Source organism: Pleurodeles waltl, chromosome 2_2 (assembly GCF_031143425.1).
Source record: "Pleurodeles waltl isolate 20211129_DDA chromosome 2_2, aPleWal1.hap1.20221129, whole genome shotgun sequence".
NCBI lineage: Eukaryota > Metazoa > Chordata > Amphibia > Caudata > Salamandridae > Pleurodeles > Pleurodeles waltl.
In genome coordinates, this window is record NC_090439.1 from 853,998,175 (window position 1) to 854,016,553 (window position 18,379).

An 18,379-nucleotide genomic window follows, 5' to 3' on the forward strand; every position below is an offset into this window, starting at 1 on the left:
CAGAATGATTACTCTCTATATCCTGCACCTACTGAACGACATCTCTAGACCTGGAGGATGCATATTTTGAAATTCCTATTCATCCTAAATACTGCATATATTTGATTCCTGGTAGCTGGTACCAATTTTCAATTGAGATCTCCCTTTCGCACTGATGTCAGCCTCGCACCTTCACCAAGTGCTTGGCTCTGGTGGCAGCCTCTCTCAGAAAACAAGGTCATCAGGTATTCCCTTACCTAGACGACAGGCTGCTAAAGCTTCAGCTCCACAGCAAGTGTTCAAAGCCATGAAAGCCTGTCTAGCACTTTTTCGCAAATTGGGCCTGTCAACAAACAATGGTCCTCAACTACTCCTACTCAATCAGTGACATTTCTAGGAGCTTTCCTAAACACAATTCAACATAAACCCTACCTCTCCAAAGAAACACAAGAGGCTAGTGGCCTTGGCCCACAAAATATCAAGAAAGAAATTGTTTCAGTGAGATCGTTCATATTGCTCCTTGGCATGATCTCCTCTTCAGCAATCGCTCTGGTCCCATTCTCAGGATGAGTTGCAGGAGGAACTACAGCTTCAATTGATGCAGTCTCAAGGCAGCTTGAAAGATTTAATATCCATAACACCAAAAATGATAGATGTGTTAAAATGGTGGTCCTACAAACCTGATTTCTCAAGGCCTTATGTATCTACCATTGGTTCCTGAGTTCATCATCATGACGGATGCTTCAATGGATGTCTGGAGAGGCCACCTACAAATCCAGTGGAAATGTTCAACACGTCAGCATCAAATGGACATCAACAGCTTGGAGCTCAAAGCTATTTTCCTCACACTGCAATCCTTTCTCCCAAGTATAGAAGGATCTTTGGTGCTGGTCCGTACAGACAGTGCAACCAGCATGTATTATATCAACAAATAGGTTGACGCAAAATCTTGGACACTCATAAGAAGCCCAGTAATTATGGAACTGACTCAAAATACACAACATCTCCTTAAAAGCCCAACATGTCTCAGGAGGTAGCAACACTCTAAAATGTACTCAGCAGGGCCAAGGACAACTACCACAAATGGAAATTACACCAAACCCAACTAGACAAGATATTCACACGATGGGGGGGAAAACCTACCCTGGATCTCTTAACAAACAGCAGTGCCAGATTTAAGCCAGTCGATATCCCCTCTCAGGTTCATTGGGGAATGCCCTTTTGATGCAGTAGTCTTGGATTTATGCATACACCTTTAGCCCCCACCCGTTTCTCAATTCTCATAGCTCCCAAGTGTCCCAGACCGTTCTGGTACATGGAATTCATCCTCATGTCTGTCTGACTAAGTATTTTTTACCCATGATTCTAATTATGTATTGTATGTGCATAAGTGTGTATTCATGTGTGTGTGTGTGTATATATATATATATGTGTGTGTGTATGTATGTGTATATGTTGTTTCTGTGCTTGGCATGTTCGTGGATCATTGCATGGCTCCTGGTTTTTTTGGGTTGTTATACTAGATATCTTTAAATTCCTGCTCTCATCTTATCACACTTATCTACTCATCACTCTTATATCATGTCTCTATCAAACTATCCTCCATTCTCACTCTGACTCATCCCTTCTACCACTTTCATCTCCTAAATATCTCTGCCTAAGCTCTTCCCTCCACCTCCACATCTAACTCACCAAACCTCACTCTACGTCTGTGACCTCCCACACAACCCTACTAAATTCCCCTGCATTCATCTCACCCTGCTACTATGATCTCCCTAACCCTTCCACATACTCTTCCCCCTCCGTCCCCCTTTATTCATCCCAAGCCTTTGGGTTGAGTAAATGAAGGATATACTCCCAATTAACACTTCTGGATTTCTTTCCTCTTCCACCCCTCCATTACTCCAGTCAATCTAACTAACAAACTCTCATATCCGCGGCTCAAATTAACTCATAATAATACTAAAAATGTACTCACTATTAAACTATACTAATCCATCACTAATTCTTGTTGGGTTCCGGAGTAGCGTGCTACTCATCGAAAAGCGCTTCGACGCCTCGTCAGGGGTAGTAAGCGCTATATAAATACGATTACAATACAATACAATACAATACAATCTCGGAAGCACCATCCATGGTGTTCTTATCTATCAAGATCAAAACTGAATACCATTGAACCACTTCATCCTGATCATCTTTAAAGTCTTGGATAGTGCACACATTTGTCTCTGATATTCACCCATACGTTTTACAAGGAGAGGATATTGCTCTCTATTCATTTCTTAGTAATGGCTATTAATGAAGGCCCCCTAAAAGAAAAGACTGGTTGCTCGCCTGTAATTCTAATTCTCCTCCAGGGTAACCTTCGTTAAAATCATAAGAAACACCTCTTTCTCCCCAGAGGAAAGACCAAGTCCTGCTTGTTAGTTTTAAGCAGCATCCTATGTCTTGCCAACTTTCACTGATGTCATGACAGGATGGTGTAGGCTTCCTTAAAGGTGCAGTGTCCATTTTTCTTCTCTTTCAGAGCCGTGGTGGATCAGCCTACATTTTTTCTACGTCTCTTTCATTTTTCGCTTTAAAGAAATATTTTTGAAAGATGTTTTTTTTTTTTACTTTGCTGGTTCTAGTTTAATGATTAGCTTGCTTTATTCAGGGAAAATACACAAGATTTTGGCAACATAGCCTCCAGATGGGCATCCAAAATTAAGGTTTATTTTTTTAAAATTGGCTTTTCTAAATAGAAGTTTCAGTAAAGCTTGCACTGGACCTATGGCACGGGCAAGACAATTCCACGCTTTCTATTTTAATGACGATATATCTGGAGGAGACCTTACTATATAGATGAGCAAGTTTGGCTAATCCAAAACTGCTGCCTTTTCCAAAGGCAGATTTTTAATGATAACTCTGTTTTTCAGGGTTTCTGTATTTACTCCAGACGGTTTAGGAAAGATTACAGTAGAAAAGACAGTTCAAAGGCCAGAATTGCTATAGATAAACGTCTATTGAAGACCCAAAGAGAAATGACACCATTCATGGAAGGTATAAGTCACCACGCTACTCCTGATATAAACCTATATGGAAAGCATTTCATCCTCAGATTCCAGACTCTATTTCATCATGAGCTTCGTAAGTGGGTATAGTAACTGTCTGTCTAAACCTTGAAATCAGGATGTGTCTTTCACTCATCAGCTTTACTAGCTTGATCACTCCCAGGATGCCTTATGTCTGTCCAGTGGAGGTCTGAGGTCGATAATGACTTCTGGACTGCGTTGGGAGTCAACAGGTAGTCTGGGAATAGCCCTTCAAAAACCATACTCTCTAACTGTGCCCGATCTTCACGGGAAAGAGATACAAGGAGGTAGGTCTATTTAGTAGACTACATGATTTTGCATATAAATTAACAAATTCTTCTGTTTTCAATACCTGGGATTTCTCGCAAATAGAGCTATTTACCACAAAGAGCAACATGTAACATCCATTGAGAGTTCACATTATTTCTGGGAGTCTAGAAAGCGTCACTTGGGTATGCCCTCATCCTGGTCTGCTTGGACAAGTTTCTTTTATTCTCCTAAAAGATCACACTCTCATGAATCTAAGGTGGTGTATGAGCGTCAAACAAACTTAAATAGTTTAATGTTATGCTCATCAAGTATGGGTTATGGATCTTGTGTTTCTTTTTCAGAACAATTTCCTGATGCTTCTATAAGTTCCACATCTTGCAATCGAGTAAAAAGGGCTGGCTCTTCATCCCAATCTACCTCTGATTTTGACAGGGTTCTTATTGTAAAATTAGCTCAAAACATTCATGCCGATCTGATGACAACGTTCGTCATGGGTATATGTAGAATGGTAACAACTGAGTTTTAGAAAATGGGGGCTGGTTATTCCACTTTTGTACCCTCCTATTATTCTTCCCTTTCCTCCACTCTCATTCTGTCAGGACTCCGGGCGGTTCTGTCAGGACTCTGGGCGGTCTGTCAGGACTCCAGGCTGAGCACCCCTTGAGATCACGGAATATCTCCCTATGGATGTAGGGTACCGAAGTAGAGGGGCAGATAAAGGCATACACCAGAAATTAACAGCTATAGAGTAAAGCACAGAAACAGGATAGTGAAGGCAGAGCAACCGTAGTGTGAACAAACAGGGAACGGATCAATAATGGACAAAAACACTGGGGTGTACACTGGTAAGGCTCAGAACTTCCCACAGCAACAAGGAATGTCAATGTCTCTGTGCAGATTACTCTTACAGATAGTCACCCTGCAAACCCTATAGAAAGGAGGCAGCAGAAGTGATTCTGTCTCTGGACCCTCGGGCACAAAATAGGTTTGTACTTACATACATGAGACAAGCCCTTGTGGGTCCAGCTGGAGACACAGTGGCACTTCTTGGAAAACAGCAACAGCGTCACAAATAAGCACTTAAGAGTACATACAACACTAGACAAAGGATGGGGCAGGAAATGCCTCCTGGAACCAGGAGCCAACCCCAGTACAAAGGAAAACACTTATACATGGGTGAGGACTAATACTACACTTACCAGACACAATAACCCAAGAGGAAAATACAGAGCAAGAGCTGGAAAGGAGCCTAAGAACTGAAGTTAATAGTCAGGAGCAGGCTATGCATGGAAAACTGAAGAACAGGCAAATATACACAGGAATTCTAGAAAACTGTAACAAGCAAGCGACTAACTACAAGAGAACTAGAGACTGCAAGAATCGAAGAGACAGAGAACAGAAACTAGAGCCCAAGTCTAAGACATGGAAAATAAATTACAAGTGCTAAGAAAGAAGCAAAAGGATTAAGTAAAGGGAAAATAATACCAGGAACAGAAAGAACATACTAGGAAGCAAAGCAAAACAGGGTTGAAAAACAGGGCACAGGCTCTGGCTGAAGCAAGCAGGAACAGGACTGGAAAACAAGCCAACAGGAGGTCGGATACACAGAGGAACAAACTTGAATACACAAACAGGGAGCTTCAGGAAATGGCAGCTTATAAGCAATTCCATGCAGCAGCAAGCCCAGGGTGGAGTCACATGGCTGGGCTGCCCAAGAGTGGTCACAGGTGTATGCAATTTCTAGCCTCTCACAAGTCCTGGAGGAGAGAATCCAGTACAAAGGAACAGCAGGACTATTCGCGTAGGAAGCAATGGACCAGCAGATTTCAGGTCTTACTGACTACTAAGCAGTGCATGTTTGGACCTGGAGTCCATGGAAGCAAATGTAGGTTTTCAATAGCATAAAATATTAAAATAAAAAGCAAGCAGGAGTCAGAAAGGGACTCTGGATGAGTTGTAATGATGATTCCCAGGTTGCAGATAGTTCGTGCACACCGCCCCCCAGAGATGGAACGACGGAATCGTAACACATTCAGTTAGCAGGTGGACTTTGATCATTGTGGTTATGGTCAGGAATAGTATTCCAAAATGTATTGTTGTGCTGAAACTTCAGCGAACTCTCATTTTGTGCAGAGGCCTATTGTACAGTGTTAAATGTGTGTCTGTGCCTGCCTGCTCTATTTTCTCTTGAGTAACCCCCCCCGCCTCCACAGCAATATGCTGTTAAAAAGAAGAAACAATATATCATTATTATATGCAGGTCTTAACTGCAGCTCTATCAATATTATGTTTAATGATGGAATACACGTTTCTGACTTAGAATGCAAGAACGGGGATCACTGCATAAATTGTTCATGTATTTGAAGTGAATACAATATTAGTTGTATAGAGGAGTCAGATTCTGCCATGTGTATTGGTCTCCACTCAGCACAGATTATCATTTATCACAGTATTTAATGCTGATGTTCTATCTATGGATCAAACCCTGGGGGAGCCAAACTATCCCTTGGAAGTGTATCAACAGTTTTGATAATGTGGTTTTGGTTTTGTTCAGCCCTAGGATTCTCAAAGTCTGCTCAGTGGAGGGTCTCACCCCCAGCACCTGTCGTGTCTTATGGCAGACTGGGAGTGAGCAGATTGCCTATGACAGATAACTCAAGCAATATTCTCTTAGTGCCTCCCAACTTTAGGGGAGGAGAAAGGTAGACTGAAAACTTCTCAGCAGACAGGATCAATCTCCGCAAGAGTGGGGACCCAGTTAAAAAAGTTTACTGTTTTCAGCCACTAGAGCTTCATAAGAAAAGACCTGTTTGTCACCTACAACTGAGTTTGGGAAAACACCATCAACTTCTGAACAAGTTGCAGAATGAAAATGTCACTTACCCAGTGTACATCTGTTCGTGGCATCAGTCGCTGGAGATTCACATGTTCTGCATAGCTCGCCATCTGGTGTTGGGTCGGAGTGTTACAAGTTGTTTTTCTTCGAAGAAGTCTTTCGAGTCACGGGACCGAGTGACTCCTCCTTCTGTCTCCATTGCGCATGGGCGTCGACTCCATCTTCGATTGTTTTCCCCGCAGAGGGTGAGGTAGGAGTTGTGTTGTAGTAATAGTGCCCATGCAATGGAGTGACTAAGTATGTACCTATTTAAGGTTAAAATAATATATATACAAATGTACAAAGTTGAAGCTAACTTCCGAACTGCTACAGGCTCCCGGGGAGGTGGGTGGGCACATGTGAATCTCCAGCGACTGATGCCACGAACAGATGTACACTGGGTAAGTGACATTTTCAGTTCGATGGCATCTGTCGCTGTAGATACACATGTTCTGCATAGACTAGTAAGCAGTTATCTCCCCAAAAGCGGTGGCTCAGCCTGTAGGAATGGAAGTGGTTTGAAATAATGTTCTTAACATGGCTTGACCTACTGTGGCTTGCTGTGCGGATAGCACGTCTACACAGTAGTGCTTGGTGAACGTGTGTGGCGTAGACCATGTGGCTGCCTTACATATTTCTTGCATTGGGATGTTTCCTAGAAAGGCCATGGTAGCACCTTTTTTTCTGGTTGAGTGTGCCCTTGGTGTAATGGGCAGTTGTCGTTTTGCTTTAACGTAGCAGATTTGGATGCATTTAACTATCCATCGGGCTATACCTTGTTTTGATACTGGGTTTCCTGCATGAGGTTTTTGGAATGCAATAAATAGTTGTTTAGTCTTTCTGATGTTTTTCGTTCTGTCAATGTAGTACATTAATGCTCTTTTGACATCTAATGTATGTAGTGCCCTCTCAGCTACGGAATCTGGCTGTGGGAAGAACACTGGTAGTTCCACTGTTTGATTTAGGTGGAACGGTGAAATAACCTTTGGTAAAAATTTAGGATTAGTCCTTAGGACGACTTTATTTTTGTGTAGTTGTATAAAAGGTTCTTGTATTGTAAACGCCTGAATTTCGCTTACTCTTCTTAGAGATGTAATGGCGATGAGAAATGCAACCTTCCAGGTTAGGAACTGTATTTCGCAAGAGTGCATGGGTTCAAAAGGTGGACCCATGAGTCTTGTTAAGACAACATTTAAGTTCCATGAAGGAACAGGTGGTGTTCTTGGTGGTATAATTCTTTTAAGGCCTTCCATGAATGCTTTAATGACTGGTATCCTATATAGGGAAGTTGAATAGGTAGTCTGCAGGTATGCAGATATTGCCGCAAGGTGTATTTTAATGGAAGAGAAGGCTAGGTTAGATTTTTGTAAGTGAAGCAAGTAACCCACTACATCCTTTGGAGTTGCGTGTAAAGGTTGGATCTGATTATGATGGCAGTAGCAAACAAACCTCTTCCATTTACTTGCATAGCAGTGCCTAGTGGACGGCCTTCTGGCTTGCTTTATGACTTCCATACATTCTTGGGTAAGTTGTAAGTGTCCGAATTCTAGGATTTCAGGAGCCAGATTGCTAGATTCAGCGATGCTGGATCTGGATGTCTGATCTGTTGGTTGTGTTGTGTTAACAGATCCGGCCTGTTGGGCAATTTGATGTGGGGTACTACTGATAGGTCTAGCAGTGTTGTGTACCAGGGTTGCCTTGCCCAAGTTGGTGCTATTAAAATGAGTTTGAGTTTGTTTTGACTCAATTTGTTTACCAGATAAGGAAGGAGAGGGAGAGGAGGAAAAGCGTAGGCAAATATCCCTGACCAGTTCATCCATAGGGCATTGCCTTGGGACTGCCTGTGTGGGTATCTGGATGCGAAGTTTTGGCATTTTGCGTTCTCTCTTGTTGGACCTGTTGGTTCGTGGACCTGTTGGTGATCTCGAGAGAGATTGTCTGCAAGTTGATTCTGGATCCCTGGAATAAACTGCGCTATTAGGCGAATGTGGTTGTGAATTGCCCATCGCCATATCTTCTGTGCTAGAAGGCTCAACTGCGTTGAGTGTGTCCCCCCCTGTTTGTTTAGATAATACATTGTTGTCATGTTGTCTGTTTTGACAAGAATGTATTTGTGAGTTATAATTGGTTGGAAAGCCCTTAATGCTTGAAAAACTGCTAGCATTTCTAGGTGATTTATATGCAGTTTTGTTTGATGTACGTTCCATTGTCCTTGTATGCTGTGTTGATCGAGGTGTGCTCCCCACCCTGTCATGGAAGCATCTGTTGTTATTACGTATTGTGGCACTGGGTCTTGGAATGGCCACCCTTTGTTTAAATTTATACTGTTCGACCATAGAAGCGAGAGGTAAGTTTGGCGGTCTATCAACACCAGATCTAGAAGGTGACCCTGTGCTTGTGACCATTGTGATGCTAGGCACTGTTGTAAGGGCCTCATGTGTAGTCTTGCTTTCGGGACAATGGCTATGCATGAAGACATCATGCCTAGGAGTTGTAATATCATCTTTGCTTGTATTGTTTGTGTTGGATACATGCGTTGTATGATCTTGTTGAAATTTTGAATTCTTTGTGGACTTGGAGTGGCTACTCCTTTTGTTGTGTCTATTATGGCTCCCAGGTATTGTTGTACTTTGCACGGCAAAATGTTGGATTTTGCAAAGTTGACGGTGAAACCTAGTTTGTAGAGGGTTTGTATGATTTGATTTGTGTGTTGTAAGCACTTTGTTAGTGAATTGGTTTTGATTAGCCAGTCGTCTAGATACGGGAATACATGTATTTGCTGCCTTCTGATGTGTGCAGCCACTACTGCTAGACATTTTGTAAAGACTCTTGGTGCGGTTGTTAAACCAAAAGGCAATACTTTGAATTGGTAAAGTATTCCTTTGAATACGAACCGTAGGTATTTTCTGTGAGATTGATGTATTGGTATATGGAAATACGCGTCTTTGAGGTCTAAGGTTGTCATGTAGTCCTGTAGTTTTAGCAATGGTAACACTTCTTGTAGCGTGACCATGTGAAAGTGGTCTGATTTGATGTAGGTGTTTAGTATTCTGAGGTCTAGGATTGTGTAGGAGGCTGGACTGGCTTGTAGTGAGTACCAAGGGGTACTTGCACCTTGCACCAGGCCCAGTTATCCCTTATTAGTGTATAGGGTGTCTAGCAGCTTAGGCTGATAGATAATGGTAGCTTAGCAGAGCAGCTTAGGCTGAACTAGGAGACGTGTGAAGCTACTACAGTACCACTTAGTGTCATATGCACAATATCATAAGAAAACACAATACACAGTTATACTAAAAATAAAGGTACTTTATTTTTTATGACAATATGCCAAAGTATCTTAGAGTGTACCCTCAGTGAGAGGATAGGAAATATACACAAGATATATATACACAATAGCACAAATATGCAGTATAGTCTTAGAAAACAGTGCAAACAATGTATATTTACAATAGGATGCAATGGGGAAACATAGGGATAGGGGCAACACAAACCATATACTCCAAAAGTGGAATGCGAACCACGAATGGACCCCAAACCTATGTGACCTTGTAGAGGGTCGCTGGGACTATTAGAAAATAGTGAGAGTTAGAAAAATAACCCTCCCCAAGACCCTGAAAAGTGAGTGCAAAGTGCACTAAAGTTCCCCTAAGGACAAAAGAGTCGTGTTAGAGGAATAATGCAGGAAAGACACAAACCAGCAATGCAACAACTGTGGATTTCCAATCTAGGGTACCTGTGGAACAAGGGGACCAAGTCCAAAAGTCACAAGCAAGTCGGAGATGGGCAGATGCCCAGGAAATACCAGCTGCGGTTGCAAAGAAGCTTCGACTGGACAGAAGAAGCTGAGGTTTCTGCAGGAACGAAAAGGGCTAGAGACTTCCCCTTTGGTGGACGGATCCCTCTCGCCGTGTAGAGTCGTGCAGAAGTGTTTTCCCGCTGGAAGGACGCCAACAAGCCTTGCTACACGCAAATCGTGCGTTTGGCGTTTTTGGACGCTGGTGGGGCCCAGGAGGGACCAGGAGGTCGCAAATTGGACCTGAAGAGAGAGGGGACGTCGAGCAAGACAAAGAGCCCTCACTGAAGCAGGTAGCACCCGGAGAAGTGCCAGAAACAGGCACTACGAGGATGCGTGAAACGGTGCTCGCCGAAGTTGCACAAAGGAGTCCCACGTCGCCGGAGACCAACTTAGAAAGTCGTGCAATGCAGGTTAGAGTGCCGTGGACCCAGGCTTGGCTGTGCACAAAGGATTTCCGCCGGAAGTGCACAGGGGCCGGAGTAGCTGCAAAGTCGCGGTTCCCAGCAATGCAGCCCAGCGAGGTGAGGCAAGGACTTACCTCCACCAAACTTGGGCTGAAGAGTCACTGGACTGTGGGGGTCACTTGGACAGCATCGCTGGATTCGAGGGACCTCGCTCGTCGTGCTGAGAGGAGACCCAAGGGACCGGTAATGCAGCTTTTTGGTGCCTGCGGTTGCAGGGGGAAGATTCCGTCGACCCACGGGAGATTTCTTCGGAGCTTCTGGTGCAGAGAGGAGGCAGGCTACCCCCACAGCATGCACAAGCAGGAAAACAGTCGAGAAGGCGGCAGGATCAGCGTTACAGAGTTGCAGTAGTCGTCTTTGCTACTATGTTGCAGGTTTGCAGGCTTCCAGCGCGGTCAGCGGTCGTTTCCTTATCAGAAGGTGAAGAGGGAGATGCAGAGGAACTCGGCTGAGCTCATGCATTCGTTATCTGAAGTTTCCCCAGAGACAGAGACCCTAAATAGCCAGAAAAGAGGGTTTGGCTACCTAGGAGAGAGGAAAGGCTACTAACACCTGAAGGAGCCTATCAGCAGGAGTCTCTGACGTCACCTGGTGGCACTGGCCACTCAGAGCAGTCCAGTGTGCCAGCAGCACCTCTGTTTCCAAGATGGCAGAGGTCTGGAGCACACTGGAGGAGCTCTGGACACCTCCCAGGGGAGGTGCAGGTCAGGGGAGTGGTCACTCCCCTTTCCTTTGTCCAGTTTCGCGCCAGAGCAGGGGCTAAGGGGTCCCTGAACCGGTGTAGACTGGCTTATGCAGAATTGGGCACATCTGTGCCCAACAAAGCATTTCCAGAGGCTGGGGGAGGCTACTCCTCCCCTGCCTTCACACCATTTTCCAAAGGGAGAGGGTGTCACACCCTCTCTCAGAGGAAGTTCTTTGTTCTGCCATCCTGGGCCAGGCCTGGCTGGACCCCAGGAGGGCAGCTGCCTGTCTGAGGGGTTGGCAGCAGCAGCAGCTGCAGTGAAACCCCAGGAAGGGCAGTTTGGCAGTACCAGGGTCTGTGCTACAGACCACTGGGATCATGGGATTGTGCCAACTATGCCAGGATGGCATAGAGGGGGCAATTCCATGATCATAGACATGTTACATGGCCATATTCGGAGTTACCATGGTGAAGCTACATATAGGTAGTGACCTATATGTAGTGCACGCGTGTAATGGTGTCCCCGCACTCACAAAGTTCAGTGAATTGGCTCTGAACAATGTGGGGGCACCTTGGCTAGTGCCAGGGTGCCCTCACACTAAGTAACTTTGCACCTAACCTTTACCAGGTAAAGGTTAGACATATAGGTGACTTATAAGTTACTTAAGTGCAGTGAAAAATGGCTGTGAAATAACGTGGACGTTATTTCACTCAGGCTGCAGTGGCAGGCCTGTGTAAGAATTGTCAGAGCTCCCTATGGGTGGCAAAAGAATTGCTGCAGCCCATAGGGATCTCCTGGAACCCCAATACCCTGGGTACCTTAGTACCATATACTAGGGAATTATAAGGGTGTTCCAGTAAGCCAATGTGAATTGGTAAAATTGGTCACTAGCCTGTTAGTGACAATTTAAAAGTAATGAGAGAGCATAACCACTGAGGTTCTGGTTAGCAGAGCCTCAGTGAGACAGTTAGGCACTACACAGGGAACATATACATGCACACCTATGAGCACTGGGGCCCTGTGTGACAGGGTCCCAGTGACACATACATATAGGCCACAAACCTATGAGCACTGGGGTCCTGACCAGCAGGATCCCAGTGACACATAACAACCATACTGAAAACATGGTGTTTTCACTATGAGCACTGAGGCCTGGCTATCAGGATCCCAGTGAGACAGTGAAAACAGTGACAAAACACCCTGACATACACTCACAAACAGGCCAAAAGTGGGGGTAACAAGGCTAGAAAGAGGCTACCTTCTCACAGATTGGTCTCAGTGTTTTGTCCTTTTTTGGTATTAAGAAGTACAGTGAATAGACTCCTGTGTTTGTTTGTGTGTTTGGTACTAATTCGATTGCATTCTTTTGCAATAGTGCTTGAACTTCTATTTCCAGAAGTTCGGAATGTTGTTTTGATAAATTCTGTGCTTTTGGTGGTATGTTTGGAGGGAATTGTAGGAATTCTATGCAATAACCATGTTGGATAATTGCTAAGACCCAAGTGTCTGTAGTTATTTCCTCCCATGCTTTGTAATAATGACCTATTCTTCCCCCCACTGGTGTTGTGTGGAGGGGGTGAGTGACATCTGAGTCACTGCTTGGTTGTAGGGGTTTTGGGGCTTTGAAATTTTCCTCTATTCCTAGGGAATTGCCCTCCTCTGTATTGGCCCCGAAAGCCTCCCCTGTACTGTCCCTGGTAGCTGGACGGTGTTGCCTGCGAGGTGCTGGCTTGTGTGGCCTGACCCCGAAACCCCCCTCTAAAGGGTGTCTTGCGGAAGGTGCCGTAGGTTCCTCTGCTCTGCGGGGAGTAGAGTGCGCCCATGTCTTTAGCAGTGTCAGTGTCTTTTTTAAGTTTTTCGATTGCCGTGTCCACTTCTGGTCCGAACAGTTGTTTTTCGTTGAATGGCATATCGAGCACTGCCTGCTGTATCTCTGGTTTGAACCCAGACGTTCTTAGCCATGCGTGCCTTCTAATGGTCACAGATGTATTAATTGTTCTTGCAGCTGTGTCTGCTGCGTCCATAGAGGATCGTATCTGGTTATTTGATATGTTCTGTCCTTCCTCAACCACCTGCTTTGCCTTCTTTTGTAGTTCCTTGGGTAGATGCTCGATGATGTGTTGCATCTCATCCCAATGGGCTCTGTCATAGCGCGCAAGTAGTGCTTGAGAGTTAGCGATGCGCCACTGGTTTGCAGCTTGTACTGCGACTCTTTTCCCAGCTGCATCGAACTTGCGGCTCTCTTTATCTGGGGGTGGTGCATCCCCAGATGTGTGGGAGTTGGCTCTTTTCCGAGCTGCTCCTACTACGACGGAATCTGGTGGCAGCTGTGTGGTGATGAAAACAGGGTCTGTAGGAGGTGCCTTATATTTCTTTTCCACCCTTGGCGTTATTGCCCTACTTTTGACCGGCTCCTTGAAGATTTCCTTTGCGTGCCGAAGCATACCTGGCAGCATAGGCAGGCTTTGGTAGGAGCTGTGGGTGGAGGAGAGGGTGTTGAATAAAAAGTCATCCTCGACTTGTTCTGAGTGGAGGTTTACGTTGTGGAATTGTGCTGCTCTAGCCACCACTTGAGAATATGCTGTGCTGTCTTCTGGTGGTGAGGGCTTTGTTGGATATGCCTCCGGACTGTTGTCCGACACTGGGGCGTCATATAAGTCCCAAGCGTCTTGATCCTGGTCACCTTGGCTCATGGTGGTGTGAGCCGGGGAATGTGACGGAGTTTGCGCTGGTGAGACGTTAATTACAGGTGGAGGAGAGGGTGGCGGAGTCACCTTTTTCACCATTTTTGTTTGTGGCGCCTGGTCTGTTTGAAACTCCAGTCTCCTTTTTCTCCTAATAGGGGGAAGGGTGCTTATTTTTCCTGTTCCCTGCTGTATGAAAATACGTTTTTGCGTATGGTCCACTTCGGTGGATTGCAGCTCTTCCTCAAACCTATGCTTTCGCATCTGAGAGGACAGTGATTGCTCCTCTGTATAAGAGCCTGGACCTGGGTCGGTTACGGGTTGTTTCGGCACCGAAACCCTGCCTGTATCTTTTTTCGGCTCCGAGGTGGCTTTTTTCTTTTTTGGAGTCGAAACCTCTCTGCGTCGATCTTCGTCGGTGCCGCTGTCTCGGCGTCGAGCCGTTTCTACACTGCTATCTCGGTGGCGTTGCTTTTCTCCAGCACTTTCTCGATCCCGAGAAGGCTGCGTGCCGGTGTCTCGACCGGAGTCGGACGATCTCAGCACTGTTTGGGCCTTTTTCGGTGCCGATGGTCGGTCACCGAATTTATGGGTGGAGCCATGGCCTGGTGGCAGTGGCGTCCCCTGGGCCTTGTCACTTTTCTTATGTGTTGTTTTCGACGTCTTACTCACGGTTCTTTGATCGTCGAATTCCTCGGAGTCCGATTCGTGGATCGAAAAGGTTTCTTCTTCCTCTTGTTCCTCGAACTCTCGGTGCGCTGTCGGCGTGGACGCCATCTGAAGTCTCCTGGCTCGACGGTCACGGAGTGTCTTTCGGGACCGGAACGCGCGACAGGCCTCGCAAGTCTCTTCACTGTGCTCAGGTGACAGGCACAGGTTACAGACCAAATGTTGGTCTGTATACGGGTATTTGTTGTGGCATTTGGGACAAAAACGGAACGGGGTCCGTTCCATCAGCGTTGTTCGACACGCGGTCAGGCCGACCAGGCCCCGACGGGGGATCGAAAACTACCCCGAAGGGCACCGGAGCGCGTCGATCTTCGATGCGGTGTTGAATCTAACTACGCCGATCCCGAACGCAACAATACCGACGAAAATCTTCCGATATTTACTAACTTTCCGTTCCGAAACTCGGAGCGACAGGAACACGTCCGATCCTGATGGCGGAAAGAAAACAATCGAAGATGGAGTCGACGCCCATGCGCAATGGAGACAGAAGGAGGAGTCACTCGGTCCCGTGACTCGAAAGACTTCTTCGAAGAAAAACAACTTGTAACACTCCGACCCAACACCAGATGGCGAGCTATGCAGAACATGTGTATCTACAGCGACAGATGCCATCGAACATGATTTTACGCATTCCCTCCTAATTCCCTAAAAGTTCTTATTCTAATGCAATTCAGGTGATCTTCTAGATCCAGGCTAACTTTATTCATTTGAGCCTCATCAAGCATAGTTTATGTGTCTCCTAATACTCCAGTGTTGGATCTTTGATAGGTTCGACATTAGGTCACAGCAGAAGATGTTGAGCTCATCACAGTCAACACCATTGATGTTAGGACCACTGTTGCCATCTTTCTTCCGTTATGCCAGCTTTGAAGACTTCAGTGATGGTCTCCACATCACACCATTCAACATCAAGTTCAGGGATTACTCAGTATATGGTGGCTTCAACATCAAAAACTGCGAACCCAGCCCAAGACAATGGAGATGAAGCCAAGAGGTGCAGACAAACACTTGAAGTGTGAAAACTAAAAGAGAAGGAAAATGTAATAAAAAGAAAAGAATCTGGACTTTTTAGATCGGAAGACCACCGTGGCGAGAGGCAGGCCTCAAGTGTGGAGATGTTTTTCTTCTCCTGGGCCCCAGTGAATTTCAACATGTCAGCAATATCCCAGTGCAGAAAGACATTGATGACTTTTTGAGCAGGGTTATTTGAGTTGTTTTGTTTTCTTCAATCAGAAACCTTCCTTGAGATGGGTGCTTATTTCACTCATGGCCAAACCCTTTGGACCTATGCCTAACTGCAGCCACAGACTTATTTAGAAGACAGCGATCACATCAGCTACAAGGGTGAATGAGATTTAGACATTATTTGCACAGTATATTTAAGTGCCATTGCTGCATAGTCACTCCGAAGTTACACTCGGAGTTATTATTATTATTAATTCCACTTATATAGGAACAACCTGTTAACAGGTTAGTAAAAAAGTAGGAGCTAGCTCCAGATCTCGATATGAAGGTGAGGAAAGAAAGGAACTGATGTCAGAGAACTTGGTTGGCGGTTGTCACTTCTGGGGCTGAGCAGAGTCGACATGGAACTGCACAATGCCACAAACTGGTATGCAGAGGCTATGCTAAAAAATCTTCCAGATTTAGTCTGGCACCTGGGGATATTTTAAAAGGGAGGAGTCTGCGGTTAGCAGTATCCATCAGAAAGAATTGTCTTGATCCTTAGCATTTTTGAAAACTAAACACTGATAGGGAATTTGCTTAGAAACTCTGATACTTCAGTTTATTATTTGATCCGTTTACTTACAGTTATATGTCAGTTATAAGTTTCTAATCCTTTTACCCAAATAGTATTGGACTGCCACAGCTAGGGAAACAATTTTGTCTTTGCTGATGGCTTATGTAAATCTAATGTCTCCGCAAGATGCGAAAGCAGAAAATATAATTGTTTCTTGTATTGACGTTGATCTTGTCATATATGGGCATTCATGAAGACTTTATAGCTGTGAACAATGGTGTGTGAAGTTTAGCTCAGAAAAAGTTGACAGAGTCCTAGACTTGGGACTGCTTACAGTCTGTTGAAGACTTATGTTGTGTGTGCACTGATTGGGACATCCAACTTTAAACATGGGAGTCTTTTGGGGTCCCATGGGCTTTGCTGTATTAGCATAGTAGCTAAATGCTCTGCACAACTCAGATCAGCGATGTGCAGAGCTGCCTTTGGGGCTGCAAAGGAATCAGGAAGCCATCCAACCATAAAGGAAGCCCTCCTTTAAACCCTCTTCAGTTGATAGAAGGGACCCCTTTGGACTCCTCAGCATGCTGCCCGCTACGTGGGTAACAGGGTCAGATTGGAAAGGAGGGCACTCGGGCAATGGCCGATGGGTCAGTGTCTTAGATGTAGCCGTTGGCTGCTTTTTAGGGCAAGTGGTGGACGATTTGAGATTGATCTGTGCCTGTTCAGATGCTACCAGCGGCCCCGTAGGGGTCTAAGCGGCCTTTCTGGAGGCCTTGTTATTTCCCTTCACCAACTGGACGGGAGTCATCAATCCAACCTCCCGCTGGGCGGGCACATTGATACAAAAAGCTAACTTGGGCCGGCTACGGGCACATTAATGTATGTAGATTGAGCAGGGGGCCTGAACAGAAAATGACCTCACTGATATTCAACTGTGGTTCACTACTGTTAACTAATCCATGCACAAGGAGAGCTGGCAATGTTTGTTTTTTTTCAAATCTCAGTGGAGCTAAGAAAACAAAGGTTATACTCATAGATCTTGACAGCTAGACAGATCATTCTGTTTCTGTTTTTTAAGACATGTCTCTTTTAGGGAACACACCTCCTTATTTTGTTACTACTTCAAACACTGAAGCAGTGCTATGCGAAAAGGCATAATCCGCAATTGCGGGCTATTTTTTTAATAGGGTGCCCGGGCCTATTTTCCATCTCAATCCAACCCTGGTGGGTAACCATAAGTCAACTTTCGAAATGTTAGTGCTATTTTATTCAGTTTACATGTGTTGATTTTTTCTTAGCATTTTCCAGATGACACTTTATTTTATGTTTTTATTTATGCAGTTTTACATGCATGAACATGGCCCATGGATGTTAGAATACATGACAAAAATTAATAAAATTGACATAGTGGAAGGTAGCAATACAATAAATAGCAAACGACAGCACAAATGAAAGCAAAACTAGACAAAACTGAAAGTTGAATGAGGAATGGAATGTAGCACAAGGAATATGAAGATTTTCCGGGGGCGGGTACTGGTAAAATTTAAAATCCTCATCATACATAGGAATGCTTAAGAGAGAAGATAAAAATTATCATTATAGGCAAACTAAACATTCATTAGGGAGGGACACTTGTCTTGTTATCAATAAGATCAACGTTTGTGACATCACGTTCAGTTATATTATGAAATATGCAGAATTGTTTACATTTCTAGGAACTTTCAAAGCTTGAGAGCTGTGCATCAACTGTGGCTTTTTTAGATTACAGACGCATTTGTTCACTTAATTTGTGTTGAAACGGTTTACCTGGATAGTCTGTTTGCTTTAATTGCATACATTGTTAGTTTGCTATCACATTAGATTAAGTACAAGCACATTGCCCACAAACATGTGTGCGAATGACAATGCACCGTGTAATTTGCCCTTTTTGGGAACTACATCCATCTTCAGCCTTATACAGAGACGTTTCAAGGCATAGGTAAAGTGGGAAATTGACCGTAGCCCCCCACCTTCCAAGGGCCCCACTGGGGAAGCGAATCTTCTCTCTGTCTGATCTCTGTTCTAATTCTCTGTCTTTTTAA